This window comes from Erinaceus europaeus, chromosome 10, assembly GCF_950295315.1.
Source record: "Erinaceus europaeus chromosome 10, mEriEur2.1, whole genome shotgun sequence".
Classification (NCBI taxonomy): Eukaryota; Metazoa; Chordata; class Mammalia; order Eulipotyphla; family Erinaceidae; genus Erinaceus; species Erinaceus europaeus.
In genome coordinates, this window is record NC_080171.1 from 49,452,245 (window position 1) to 49,467,291 (window position 15,047).

Here is a 15,047-nt window from a genome sequence, read left to right on the forward strand (position 1 = left end):
TCTCCCTATCCCTTCCCTCTAGATTTCTTTTTTTTTTTAAGATTTTATTTATTTATTCATGAAGAGAGAAGGAGAGAGAAAGAGAGAGAGAGAAAGAACCAGACTTTACTCTGGTACATGTGCTGCCAGGGATTGAACTCAGGACCTCATGCTTCAGAGTCTGATGCTTTATCCACTGCGCCACCTCCTGGACCACCCCTCTAGATTTCTGACTGTCTCTATCCAATAAACAAAGATATTTTTAAAAATTTAAATGAGAGACCTCACCTAAGACAGCCTTTCAGTTATTATCTTACTAAAAGTTGGGACGTGGCACTTCCACATGTTGCCCTAAGGTTTCTTCAAGCATAAAACCAAACACAGAGATTGAACTAAAATACTGATTAATTTGACACTGTCAATTAAACTTCTTTCAAATAAAAGCAAAAGACTGGTGAGGGAGGAATACAGAATGGGAGACTAGTGGGGTTTAATTTCAGAGATTAATAAAGAATGGATAATCAAATCAAAGAATTCTAAATCAACTACAGGGTACTCCAAGAGGACTTTGAGAAGATGAAAGATGTACAAAGCTTCAAAGCATAACATACATGAACCATCAGTGGTTTCAAGAATCTATTTCTTAAAATAAGTCCTGGGAGTCAGGCGGTAGCACACCGGGTTAAGCGCACATGGTACAAAACTCAAAGACCATCTTAAAGATATAGGTTCGAGACCCTGGCTCCCCACATGCAGGGGGATCACTTCACAAGCAGTAAAGCAGGTGTGCCGGTGTCCTTCTCTCCCCCTCTGTCTTACCCTCCTCTCTTGACTTATCTCTATCCTATCTAGCAACAACAACAATGGAAAAAGATGACTGACAGGAGCAGTGGATTCGTAGTGCAGGTACTGAGCCCCAGCGATAACCCTGGAGGCAATAATAATAATAACAAATAATTCCTTAAATTGTGGTCAAAACTGAACCTAAGTCATCACTCTTCTGCATACAAATGTAGATCAATACCTTGATTAAAAATATAACACTTCAGGGGCCAGTAGGTGGCTTATGCAGTAAAACACATGTTATAATGTACAAGGACCTGGGTTCCAGTTCCAGGCCACCACATGAAAACTGCAAAGGGAAAGCTTCATGAACAGTGAGTGGAGCAGTGCTGCAGAGACTCTCCTGTCTCCTCCCCAGCCCCTACCTCTATTTAGAGAGAAAAAATATCCACCATAAGTGGTGAACTCATGTACACAAAGCAATAACTCTAAGGGCAATTTCTGGTGGTAACGCAGCGGGTTAAGCACAGGTGGCACAAAGTGCAAGGAGTGGAGTAAGGGTCCTGTTCAAGCCCCTAGCTCCCCACCTGCAGGGGAATCGCTTCACAGGCGGAGAAGCAGGTCTGCACATGTCTATCTTTCTCTCCCCCTGTCTTTCCCTCATTTCTCCATTTCTCTCTGACCTATCCAACAACAATGACATCAGTAACAACAATAACTACAACAGTAAAACAACAAGGGCAACAAAAGGGAATAAAAAAATAAATATAAAAAAGACATATATAGCACTTCAGTGACACATTTCATCAGAGTCTAGCAAGAAATGATTAAGAACGTATAAAATGTTATGAATTAAGACTATCAAATATTGTTCCAATCAATACAAAATCTTCGCTTAATAATGTAGGGGTGTAGGAAAAGAGACAGGAAAGGCAAGCAATGAAACAGAATTAAACGTAGGCTAGAGATACAACATAATAACCAAGTAACCTTTGGAGAGAAAACTGAACTGAACAAGGAAAAACCTTCAAGGCTGCATCGAAGTCTGTTAAGAACACCAACTTACATGTCTGAGGTCCCAGAGATCCCAGGTTCAAATCCTGGCACCACCATGAATGAGAGATGAGCAGTACTCTGCTCTGTCTCTCTCATAAAATAAATAAATCTTTAAACAAACAAGAAAAAAATCTTCATATAACAGTTAAAGCCAGAAATGAAAATAATGGCATTTTCTGTATATGAATCCGGCATGTTCATCCTAGAGGGAACAGCAGCTAGTTACTCATATCTAGTTAGTTCCCATTACACCAAAACCAAAAAAAAAAACCAACAAAAACAAAAACTAAATCAGACTGCCATCACACCAAGGCAAAAATTCTGCAGTGAGTTTAACAGTGTTATATATCCCATAACTATAAATAAAAGACTTGAATCAGAAGTCTTATTGATACCACACTTGGGCTCACTAAGTCAGAATTAAAATCAGTGACTGTTAAAAAACACACACACACAACAAAAAACTTTTTTTTATTATTTTATCTTACTTTTTTTTTCAACTTAACTGCCCTGTTTATGGAAGAGACAACAGAAAGATGATGATGGTGGGGCCTCGGGCTGTAGCGCAGTGGGTTAAGCGCGGGTGGCGCAAAGCTCCAGGACCGGTATAAGGATCAGGGTTCGAGCCCTGGCTCTCCACCTGCAGGGAAGTCTCTTCACAGGCGGTGAAACAGGTCTGCAGGTGTCTATCTTTCTCTCCCCCTCTGTCTTCCCCTCCTCTCTCCATTTCTCCCTGTCCTATCCAACAACGACGACAACAATAATAACTACAACAATAAAAAAAACAACAAGGGCAACAAAAAGGGAATAAATAAATAAATAAATATATAAAAAAAAGATGATGATGGTGGATATTGTCCAGACTCTAAAATAGGAAAAAAGAAACCTGGAAGATAGTAGATAAACTATATTTTACTTCCTGATTTGTTGTTGCCAGGCTTCACCCCTCCAAGCCAATGTTTTTGTTTGTTTGTTTTTGTGGGGGGTTGTTTGTTTTTTCAGATAAAACGATTACTTCAGAGACAAGATGGAGAGAGGCAAAGATACCACAATGCTAAACCTATCTCCACTGCACCAGCCTTGTTCAACCCTGAGTCATATGCAGGTAAGCTATTTGTCTCCAGAAAACAAATTTTTTGAATGTCATGTTTTTGTTTAGGGAAATACAAAAATAAACTGTTATATTAAGGTAGTTAAGGTCAGGATGATGTTATCTCATAATTATGAATATATGTTTTTTTTGTTTTTTGTTTAAGCTAGGCTGACTCAAATTACTAAGGATTCTTAACAAAATTCACTATTCTGACAGTAAAGACACAAGTTCTATTCATTTGGGTCTTTCACTTAAATTTTCTACTGTCACAGAATAGTTCAAATAGTATAAAGTACTAGTTGTTCTACTAAATGGTAAACTGCTACTTACATCTACACATTTGAAAAGATAAATCTGAGCCATAATGGCTTACTGCAACATAAATGTCTTTATTCCTTAATATAGGAGGACATCTGAATTAGGAAACAACTCTGCTTCCCTCTACCTTTACTGTTATGTCTGGTAGTACTGATACCACCACTATGGAGCCTACAAGGTTGAAAAAGATTTCACTGACTCAGGCTCAATTACAACTAGCGCCTTGCAGACATAACCAAACTTTTCAATTTGTTTCTTCACTAATTATTTAACCCATGTGGTTTTTTTCCCAGAAGTTCTGAATCAGTCTCCATGAATTAAAGAAACCAGGCAAATAAGGATTCAAAAGTTCTGATTCGGTGACTACTCCTTGCTTTAAAAAAATCTACCTGTGAAGCTATGGTTAAGTGAATGCATTCTAAATGCCTAATTTTCATTTATTAAGTAAAACATTCCACAGATTGGCAATACAACATAGCAATTATTTTAAATTACTTTCATTTACTCCAACTACAGCTTCTAATTCAAAACTATCATAAGTTTAACAGAAATCACAACAATTTGAAGGAACCTAATTTAAGTCAATTTTTCAAAATGAAATAGTACTATACCACCCAGCATTCCAAAAGCACAGATTTTATATTTTACTAACACTTTTTTCCGGTAATTATTTGAGTGTTTTTTTTTTAACACAAAAAAAATCTTAAATTATTCACATGAGAGAGTCGGGCGATAGCACAGCGGGTTAAGCGTACATGGTGTAAAGCGCAAGGACCAGCATAAGGAACCCAGTTCGAACCCCCACCTCCCCACCTGCTGGGCTTTACAGGCAGTGAAGCAGGTCTGCAGGTGTCTCTTTCTCTCCCCCTCTGTCTTCCCCTCCTCTCTCCATTTCTCTCTGTCCTGTCCAACAATGACATCAATAACAACTACAACAAAACAAGGGCAACAAAATGTAATAAATAAAAATATTTTTTAAAAATTATTCACAAGTATGGTGTATGCTAAGTAAAAATGAGAAAGCTAGGATGAAGATTAAAGAATTTAATCTGGCTCCTTAATTGCACAGATGAGAAAAAAAAAAAAAGCTCTAACCATTGGTCTACCATTGAATGCATAATCAGAAAATGACAATCAAGATTTTCCTTCTATATTACAACATCAAATCTCATCTAGAATTTTCTTTCTGAATGATTTCTTACCTAGAGCTTCTGCAAAACCTTTTATCACTGAGATAGCACTACTAAGACAAGTAAGCCTTCTCTTTAAAACCTATCTTTAAAATAAACTCTTGGAAGAATTAAACAAGAAACCGCACTTTTACTTTGAGGCTGACACATACTAGTCAATCCTGAGATGATTTCCAGTACTACTTATACTACCACTGTTATTACAAAAAGGGATAAGGCATATTTTCTGTTTGTTTGTTTGTTTGTTTATGACCACAAAGACCTGGGTTCATAACCTTAGTTCCTGTCTGCAGCTGGGAAAGCTTCCCAAATGGTGAGGCAGTGCTATAGATGTCTCTGTCTCTGTCTCTCTGTCAAAAAAAAAAATGATGGGGGTCAGGCGGTGGCGCAGTGGGTTAAGCGCACGTGGCGCAAAGCGCAAGGACCGGCGTAAGGATCCCAGTTCAATCCCCGGCTCCCCACTTGCAGGGGAGTCGCTTCACAGACAGTGAAGCAGGTCTGCAGGTGTCTATCTTTCTCTCCCCCTCTGTCTTCCCCTCCTCTCTCCATTTCTCTCTGTCCTATCCAACAACGAACATCAGCAATGGCAATAATAATAACCACAACGAGGCTACAACAAGGGCAACAAAGGGAGGGAAAAATGGCCTCCAGGAGCGGCGGATTCCTGGTGCAGGCAATGAGCCCAGCAATAACCCTGGAGGGGAGAAAAAAAAAAAAAAAAGATGACCAGGATTTTCTGTAGGTAATGTGCCCCAGTGAATGACCTGGTGGCAAAATTATAATTATTTTTGAGTATATATATATTAGCCACTTGACCAAGGATCCATCTGATATACAGCTTTTTAAATTGCACGTAATTACCCTTAGTCCTCTAAATTTTAGACTGTAACTTTGCAATATGATTTATGACCCGCCCACAATGACCTTGACTTTTCTTCCCTGGTGTAATTTTATGGACTGCTATACTGCAACATCTTCAAGTAATAAGCGGTCAGATCCTCTTGGCCCTGGAGATACAGGCACCCTCCACTGACTCACAAGTGAATCTTAAAATGTGACCCAAATATAGTTTGAGAAAGACCACAACTTAAATGGACTCTCCAGTTAAAAAAAAAAAACTACAGGAATGGTAACAAGTGCAAGCTGCTGCCCTACACAAGCAAATACTCTGAAAACCTGTCTTCTATGTGGGGGGAGGGAGGTAGGAGCCAGAAGGTTAATAGAGGAGCAGACTTATTCTTCCTCCTGCTGGTCTTCCACAGCCTCACTCCAGAGATCTGGAAATGAATGAAACACTGTGATAACTGTCATCAAGTCGGGATCTCTGGGCAGGAGGAGATGCAGAGAAGTAACTCAGAGACCCCGGATGAGAAAAGTCAGGGGGCACACATTTAGGAATGTGCCATGTTTGATGCCTACCCCCAAAATGATCTCCACTACAGCAGGGATCCACCCACCAGTTAAGGGAGGGACGGTTGGCCACCAGCCCCAAATCTAGCTGAAGATGCTGAGAAAGCCCAGGCCGGGGCACAGAGCAGTCCCGGGAGCCAGAGCCCGGGCAGGTGCCGGGAGGGGGCAGCGCTCGGGGCCCGCGCAGAGCCAGGTGAGCGCGGCGGGGCCAAGAGGCGGCGAAGGGGGGACAGAGGGCGGGACCGGTCGCTGCACCCCGCGTCTGAACACACTCACCGCCTGGCTCGTCTCTCGCTGCCGTGGTCTCGCAGCCACCAGTGGCTCTCTCCCCCGCCCCCCCTCCTCTTTCTTCTCCTCCTCCGCCTCCTCCGCCTCCTCCGCTTCCAGTGCTGCCGCCGCCGCCGCCGCCGCCGCCGCCGCCGCCGCCGCCCAGGCCGGGCCGCGCTCCCCTTCCGCTTCCGGGAATCCGAGAGCCCGAGCGGCGAGGTGGGTACCCGCCCGCCCGCCGCCTTCCCTCCCGCACCGCGGTGGTGCGCAGGTTGCCGCCGTCGCAGTCTTCCCTTCACGCCGGGAGAGGCGATGGGAGCCGCCAAGGGCCGAAATACTGGAAATCCGCTCCACAGGACACTAGAGATTCATGGGGGTTCTAGAACGCAGACCTCCATCACTGTTCCACTTGCGACCTTCTCGCTCCCTTGCTAGCCACTTCCTACCTCAGTTCAGGCCTTGACTCTGTCCCTCCACCCATCCTCACAGGCATACCCTGGAATAGTACAGCAGAGGGGCTTTCCTTTAAGGGTTTCATTTGTTCTCCTCCCTCTGGAGTCCTGGATAGGTCTCTCCTTAATGGTTTCTGGGGGGCCAAATGCTACCTTGCTTCAAAGTGCCATGGGCAAGGACTGCACCCTTTGAAAAATAAGTAGAAATACACAGTCCCAAGGCCTACAGAAATCAGATCTTCAGCTGACTTCTATGTGTATCTTAAAGATCTAAAAACACTGGTGTGTAGGGTGGAAGTGGAAGAAATAATCTTTGTTGAATACCATCTGAACTTTTTAATAAAAGGGCCATTAAGAGTCCTCTACATACTGGCCTCAACTTGTTTTTCTTAGCTTTAACTAACTTATCTTACCTGTCCTAGAATACCCTTCATCTCCAGTCTCAGATTATATTAGTTCTAACTTGGAAGCCAATTCTAATGTTGCTAACCCAGAATTCTTTCTCATCCTTGCACTTGTTTCATATATATTGTTAGTTGGGTGATCTTTTCCAGGGGCTTTGCTGTTTACTAGAAGGATGAAGAGAGGTATAGTGTGCACTTTTTTTTTTCTTCCAGAATTCTAGCCTACTTGATTGTTTGCGTGGCTGACTGAAACATGACTATTTTTTTTAATTTATTTATTTATTCATGAGAAAGATAGGCAGAGAGAGAAAGAACCAGACATCACACTGGTACATGTGCTGCTGAGGATTGAACTCAGGACTTCATGGTTGAGAATCCAGTGCTTTATCCACTGTACCACCTCCCAAACCACTGAAACGTGACTATTAACCAGTCTAATATCCATGAAGGAATACAAAAAAATAGACAAGAACAAGTAGCATTTCTGCTACTGCCAATATAGCTCCTCAACAAAGGTACAGTCAGAGCATTTATGTGGATAAAGTCAGCCAACTCCTGTGCTTCTGTGCCATGACTGGGGAGGACTGGGTTTTGCTGCAATTTCCAAAAGTCAATGCAAGTGCAGTCCGGAGTTTAATCGGTATTGGCTAATAGCCTTTGGCAGCTTTAGGTGGATGGTGTTCTCCACCTGCCCAGCTGGGTACCATGCCCTAAGCACCCACATTTGATGCACATTCATGATCCTTGGTTGCTTATAGTCATCTCTCCCATCTGTTTTAGTGGCAGGATGCCCATTCCAAAACAGTCCAGTATTCTAATAATTGTTCTTAACCAACTTTGAGTTATACATCTCTGTGGATCAGGTGAAAGCTGAGGACCCTTCTTTCCAACAAAGTGTGTGCTTATGTACATACATACAATTATATAAGCATGTGTATATATACCTATATATAAAGTTACCTTAAATTCCCACAGTTTAAAATTTGCTATAGGACAAAGAGCATAGTAAAGTACACTCTCTTCCCCTCTCCCAGATATTAATAGCTCTAAAAGATTCTCAGAAGACAACCAAAGTAAATGCTATACGGAGGTATAAGCAAAATGTTAGGAGTATGCTAAAGAAGCTAACAGTATCGACATGGTGGTGACTCATGGCGGCTTTATGGAGAAAGGTTTGTCCCTCAACATGAAAATAAGATTTTGATTGGGATAAAAGAACTATCTAGGGTTAGGGAAGGTGTAGCAAAGGCATGATAATACAAGATTCAGTCTGATGTGGCTCAAGGAAATATGAAAGGAGTTTCAAATAATGATGGACCTAAAATATAATTCTGTATCCAACAAGGAGTCATTGAGTTTTGGGGAGTAGGATAAAGAGTATCTCTAATGTTGAAATAATCTATCAGTGAGAATAGTAACATCATGATCTGTGGAGCAATTGGAAAAGTTCTAAATATCCTAAGTTGGAACCTACTGGTGAAGCACCATGCTTTGTCTCAACTTACTGTGGTTTACTCTAGCTAGAGGTTTCTGTCAGTGACATTAAGGTGGACCAACCATTCTTACAGTGAATTAAGTGCTAATGGGAGAAAAATGTATATGATTAATTTTCAGGTGAATTTAGAGTTTAGGATACTGAAAGAGTTAAAATCTGTTCAGAATTGAAAGACTGTAAATCAACTTGGACTGAAAAGAGAAGAGAACGCCTGCCACTAATCAGACTCAGGATAGATACAAATAAAACCAGCTGCAAAGTTACTAGAAAACACTGTTTCTGCCAAGGTCATGTAGCAGTTATAAATTACCATAATAACCCTCTTTGGGTGATTACTGACCAATAATGCCCCAAACTGCTTGTTATTTTCATTTTTTACTAGGGATACCAAATTTCTCAGCCACTTCCACCTCAAGACAGCACACTAGTTAGTTCTTTCTAATCCCACTTTAAAAGTAAAACCAACACAAAATTGATTCTCAATTTCCTTAGAGTGTCAATGGGAGCCAGATTTATAAAATATACTTTTCTCTCCCCTCTTGGCTCATGGCACTCCTCTGTGGTGTTTCTTCCTCAAAAGACAAAAAAATCAGATTTCATCAGGCTACTGTCTTGCTCCTGCTAGTCCTCTGGCTGATAAATTTCAATAATCCATTTGATAATGAAAGCCACCTATTTTCAGGACTCAAGGAACAAAGTTCTTAAGATAACTGGTCTCCCTTTCTTTATCAAGGTTACAGTTAATAAGCTATCAATCTGAGAGATGCGGCCCAGCAGCTTCACCTGTGGAGTCCTCTAGCATGGGAGGGAGTAAACAGTTCATCCTAATCCCACTTCCTTCAGAGAAATGTGGATCAAGGTAGAACATAGAAAGTGGGCATGCATTTTTAAAGCAATGTTTATATGTAATCTTTTAAAAAATCACCTTTATTTGAGGGCATAGAATTAAATTGAGGAGAAAGGACCATTAGTAGCTGATCAGATTTTGATGCCTAAGGCACTAGAGGTCCAAGACTCAATCCCTGGCACCATGATAAACCAGAGTTCATGAGCAATCTTGTAGAAGGAGGAGGAAGAAGAAAAGGGGGAAAGTCAGAGAAAAGAAAGTGCATTTATAGAGTTCTAGGTGAGAAGTAAATGGTTGTAGAACATTTTGCAAAATCCTTCCCTGCACTATAAAGAACAGTTTTTTAAAGGATGGTGTTGATGCTGCCCAACTTCTTTGTAGTGAATTGAATTGGCAAGTGATTGAATTAGATTTTTCATTGAGATATTTCATTAGAATGATAATAGCAACCCAGTTGTCAAACAACAGATGAGTGGCTGAGCAAGTTGTGATATATATACACAATGGAATACTACTCAGCTGTAAAAAATGGTGACTTCACCGTTTTCAGCCGATCTTGGATGGACCTTGAAAAATTCATGTTAGCAACAAGACAAACACAGACTTAAAGTGAAAGGATGGAAAACCATCATTCAAGCCAATGGCCCACAAAAAAGGGCAGGAACAGCTATTCTCATATCTGACATGATAGACTTTAAAATAGATAAGATTAAAAAAGATAGGAATGGACACTACTTAATGCTCAGAGGATCAGTCAATCAAGAGGACTTAACAATTATTAATATCTATGCACCCAATGAGAAGCCATCTAAATACATCAAACTTCTACTGAAAGAGCTACAGCAATATATTAACAGTAACACAATCATAGTAGGGGACTTCAACACCCCACTCTCTCAACTTGACAGATCATCCAGGAAGAAAATCAGTAAAGACATAAGGGAGCTAAATGAAGAGATAGATAAACTAGAACTATTGGACATTTTCAGAGTCATTCATCCCAAGAAACTGGAATACACATTTTACTCAAATCCACATGGATCATTCTCAAGGATAGACCATATGTTAGGCCACAAAGACAGCATTAGCCTATTCAAGAGCACTGAAATCATCCCAAGCATCTTCTCAGACCACAGTGGAATTAAACTAACACTTAACAATCAACAAAAGATTAGTAACAGTGCCAAAATGTGGAAGCTCAACAGTACACTTCTTAACAACTTCTGGGTCAAAGAGGAAATCAAGGAAGAAATCAAAATGTTTCGAGAGTTCAATGAAAATGAAGACACAAGCTATCAAAATATTTGGGACACAGCTAAAGCAGTCCTAAGAGGGAAGTTCATAGCTATACAAGCACACATTAGGAAACAAGAAAAGGCACAAATTAGCAGCCTGATTGCACATCTTAAAGACCTAGAAGAAGAACAACAAAGGAATCCTAAAGCAACCAGAAGGACAGAAATTACTAAAGTTAGGGCAGAAATAAATAACATTGAGAATAGGAAAACCATACAAAAGATCAATGAAAGTAAATGTTGGTTCTTCGAAAGAGTAAACAAAATCGACAAACCTTTAGCCAGACTCACAAAACAAAAAAGGGAGAAGACCCAAATAAATCGGATAGTAAATGAAAGAGGAGATATCACAACAGACACTGCAGAAATTCAACATATCATGCGAGGCTTCTATGAACAACTATATGCCACCAAGCTAGAGAACCTGGAAGAAATGAATGATTTCCTAGATACCTACCAACTTCCAAAACTAAGTAAAGAGGAAGTGGATAACATGAACAGGCCCATCACAGCTAATGAAATTGAAACAGTTATCAAAAATCTTCCCAAAAATAAAAGTCCTGGACCAGATGGTTTTACAAATGAATTCTACAAAACTTTCAAAGAAGAACTAATACCTCTACTTTTAAAAGTATTCCAGAAGATTGAAGACACTGGAATACTCCCTGCCAGCTTCTATGAAGCCAACATCACCCTGATACCAAAAGCAGACAGGGACACAACCAAAAAAGAAAACTACAGACCAATATCTCTGATGAACATAGATGCGAAAATATTGAACAAAATTCTAGCCAACCGGATACAGCAGTATATCAAAAAGATTGTTCATCATGACCAAGTGGGGTTTATCCCAGGCATGCAAGGTTGGTTTAATATACGTAAATCAATCAATGTGATCCACCACATCAACAAAAGCAAGACCAAAAACCACATGGTCATATCAATAGATGCAGAGAAAGCCTTTGACAAAATACAACATCCCTTTATGATCAAAACACTACAAAAAATAGGAATAGATGGAAAATTCCTGAAGATAGTGGAGTCTATATATAGCAAACCTACAGCCAACATCATACTCAATGGTGAAAAACTGGAAGCATTTTCCCTCAGATCAGGTACTAGACAGGGCTGCCCACTATCACCATTACTATTCAACATAGTGTTGGAAGCTCTTGCCATAGCAATCAGGCAGGAGCAAGGAATTAAAGGCATACAGATTGGAAGAGAAGAAGTCAAACTCTCCCTGCTTGCAGGTGACATGATTGTATACATGGAAAAACCTAAGGAATCTAGCAAGAAGCTTTTGGAAATCATCAGGCAATACAGTAATGTGTCAGGCTATAAAATTAACATTCAAAAGTCAGTGGCATTCCTCTATGCAAACACTAAGTTAGAAGAAATTGAAATCCAGAAATCAGTTCCTTTTTCTATAGCAACAAAAACAATAAAATATCTAGGAATAAACCTAACCAAAGAAGTGAAAGACTTGTATACTGAAAATTATGAGTCACTACTCAAAGAAATTGAAAAAGACACAAAGAAGTGGAAAGATATTCCATGCTCATGGGTTGGAAGAATTAATATCATCAAAATGAATATATTACCCAGAGCCATCTACAAATTTAATGCTATCCCCATCAAGATCCCAAGCACATTTTTTAGGAGAATAGAACAAATGCCACAAATGTTTATCTGGAACCAGAAAAGACCTAGAATTGCCAAAACAGTCTTGAGAAAAAAGAACAAAACCAGAGGCATCACACTGCCAGATCTCAAACTATATTATAGGGCCATTGTCATCAAAACTGCTTGGTACTGGAACATGAACAGACACACTGACCAGTGGAATAGAATTGAGAGCCCAGAAATGAGGCCCCACACGTATGGACATCTAATCTTTGACAAAGGGGCCCAGACTATTACATGGGGAAAGCAGAGTCTCTTCAACAAATGGTGTTGGAAACAATGGGTTGAAACATGCAGAAGAATGAAGCTGAATCACTGTATTTCACCAAATACAAAAGTAAATTCCAAGTGGATCAAGGACTTGGATGTTAGACCAGAAACTATCAGATACTTAGAGGAAAATATTGGAAGAACTTTTTTCCGCATAAATTTTAAAGACATTTTCAATGAAACGAATCCAATTACAAGGAAGACTAAGGCAAGTATAAACCTATGGGACTACATCAAATTAAAAAGCTTCTTCACAGCAAAAGAAACCACTACCCAAATCAAGATACCCCTCACAGAATGGGAGAAGATCTTTACATGCCATACATCAGATAAGAGTTTAATAACCAACATATATAAAGAGCTTACCAGACTCAACAACAAGACAACAAATAACCCCATCCAAAAATGGGGGGAGGAATTGGACAGAATATTCACCACAGAAGAGATCCAAAAGGCCGAGAAACACATGAAAAAATGCTCCAAGTCTCTGATTGTCAGAGAAATACAAATCAAGACAACAATGAGATATCACTTCACTCCTGTGAGAATGTCACACATCAGAAAAGGTAACAGCAGCAAATGCTGGAGAGGATGTGGGGTCAAAGGAACCCTCCTGCACTGCTGGTGGGAATGTCAATTGGTCCAACCTCTGTGGAGAACAGTCTGGAGAACTCTCAGAAGGCTAGAAATGGACCTACCCTATGACCCTGCAATCCCCCTCCTGGGGATATATCCTAAGGAACCCAACACATCCATCCAAAAAGATCTGTGTACACATATGTTCTTGGCAGCACAATTTGTAATAGCCAAAACCTGGAAGCAACCCAGGTGTCCAACAACAGATGAGTGGCTGAGCAAGTTGTGGTATATATACACAATGGAATACTACTCAGCTGTAAAAAATGGTGACTTCACCGTTTTCAGCCGATCTTGGATGGACCTTGAAAAAATCATGTTGAGTGAAATAAGTCAGAAACAGAAGGATGAATATGGGATGATCTCACTCTCAGGCCGAAGTTGAAAAACAAGATTAGAAAAGAAAACACAAGTCGAACCTGAAATGGAATTGGAGTATTACACCAAAGTAAAAGACTCTGGCGTGGGTGGGTGGGTGGGGAGAATACAGGTCCATGAAAAATGATGAATGAAATAGTGGGGGTTGTATTGCTAAATGGGAATCTGGGGAATGTTATGCATGTAAAAAAAAAAAAAGAAGTAGAAACGCAAAGCAGAAATTGACTGAGTTTGGAATATGGCACCAAAGTAAGAAAGCAGAAGTATACTAGAGTTTGCAGTGAGTATCTCCCTAATACTTCCTCTCCACTTTTCCAAGCTTTGGGTCCATGATTGCTCAACAATTTGGCTTTGTATGTTAACTCTCTTTTCAGTCACCAGGTTCCAGGTGTCATCAGGATGCCGGCCAGACTTCCCTGGATTGAAGACACCACCAATGTGTCCTGGAGCTCAGCTTCCCCAGAGACCCATCCTACTAGGGAAAGAGAGAGGCAGACTGGGAGTATGGACCGACCAGTCAACGCCCATGTTCAGCGAGGAAGCAATTACAGAAGCCAGACCTTCTACCTTCTGCAACCCTCAATGACCCTGGGTCCATGCTCCCAGAGGGATAGAGAATGGGAAAGCTATCGGGGGAGGGGGTGGGATATGGAGATTGGGCGGTGGGAATTGTGTGGAGTTGTACCCCTCCTACCCTATGGTTTTGTTAATTAATCCTTTCTTAAATAAAAAAATAAAAAATAATAAAAAATAAAAAAAAAAAGAAAAATTCATGTTAAGTGAAATAAGTCAGAAACAGAAGGATGAATATGGGATGATCTCATTCTCAGGCAGAAGTTGAAAAACAAGATCAGAAGAAAAAAAGAAAAAAAAATACAAGTAGAACCTGAAATGGAATTGGCATATCGCACCAAAGTAAAAGACTCTGGGGTTGGGGTGGGTGGGTGGGGAGAATACAGGTCCAAGAAGGGTGACAAAGGACCTAGTGGGGGTTGTATTGTTATATGGGAAACTGGGGAATGTTATGCATGTACAAACTATTGTATTTACTATTGAATGTAAAACATTAATTCCCCAATAAAGAAATTTAAAAAATTAAAAATAAGAAAAGGAAAAAAAAGAGAATGATAATAGCAAAAATGAAAGAGTTGAGCGGGCTGGGGGCAGTGGTCACCTGGTTGAATGGACCTGAATTCAAGCCCCTAGATCCCACCTGCAGGGAGGAAGTTTCACAAGTAGTGAAGCAGTGCTACAAATGTCTTTCTTTCTCTCTCCATCTCTGTCTCCCCTCTAAACTTCTCTCTGTCCTGTCATTTTTGCTACTGGGGAAGAATTTGAAGTTATGAATGACCCTACTGAACACTACAAGTTTAAGAAGTCCTTGTCCTCACTGTAGAGCAGCAATGGTAGGGACTGCCTCCACCTCCCTCTCTGAGGGGAGGTTGGGTCAGCCAACTCTGCCACTTGAGGAAGACTGGTCCTGAAATG

General features: G+C 40.5%; 1 protein-coding gene across 2 annotated transcripts in view; it reads right to left on the reverse strand.

The window, feature by feature from the left end:
• The window catches only part of ZDHHC21 (zinc finger DHHC-type palmitoyltransferase 21), a 66,507-nt gene extending 60,273 nt beyond the window's left edge, over positions 1 to 6,234 (reverse strand). The window contains exon 1 of one of the 2 annotated variants that reach the window (XM_060199599.1): positions 6,106 to 6,234. The gene's annotated coding sequence lies outside the window, so the exon portion shown is untranslated. The remainder of the gene's footprint in view (positions 1 to 6,105) is intronic. The other variant, XM_007535857.3, reaches the window with a different exon arrangement.
• Positions 6,235 to 15,047: the final 8,813 nt, after the last annotated feature.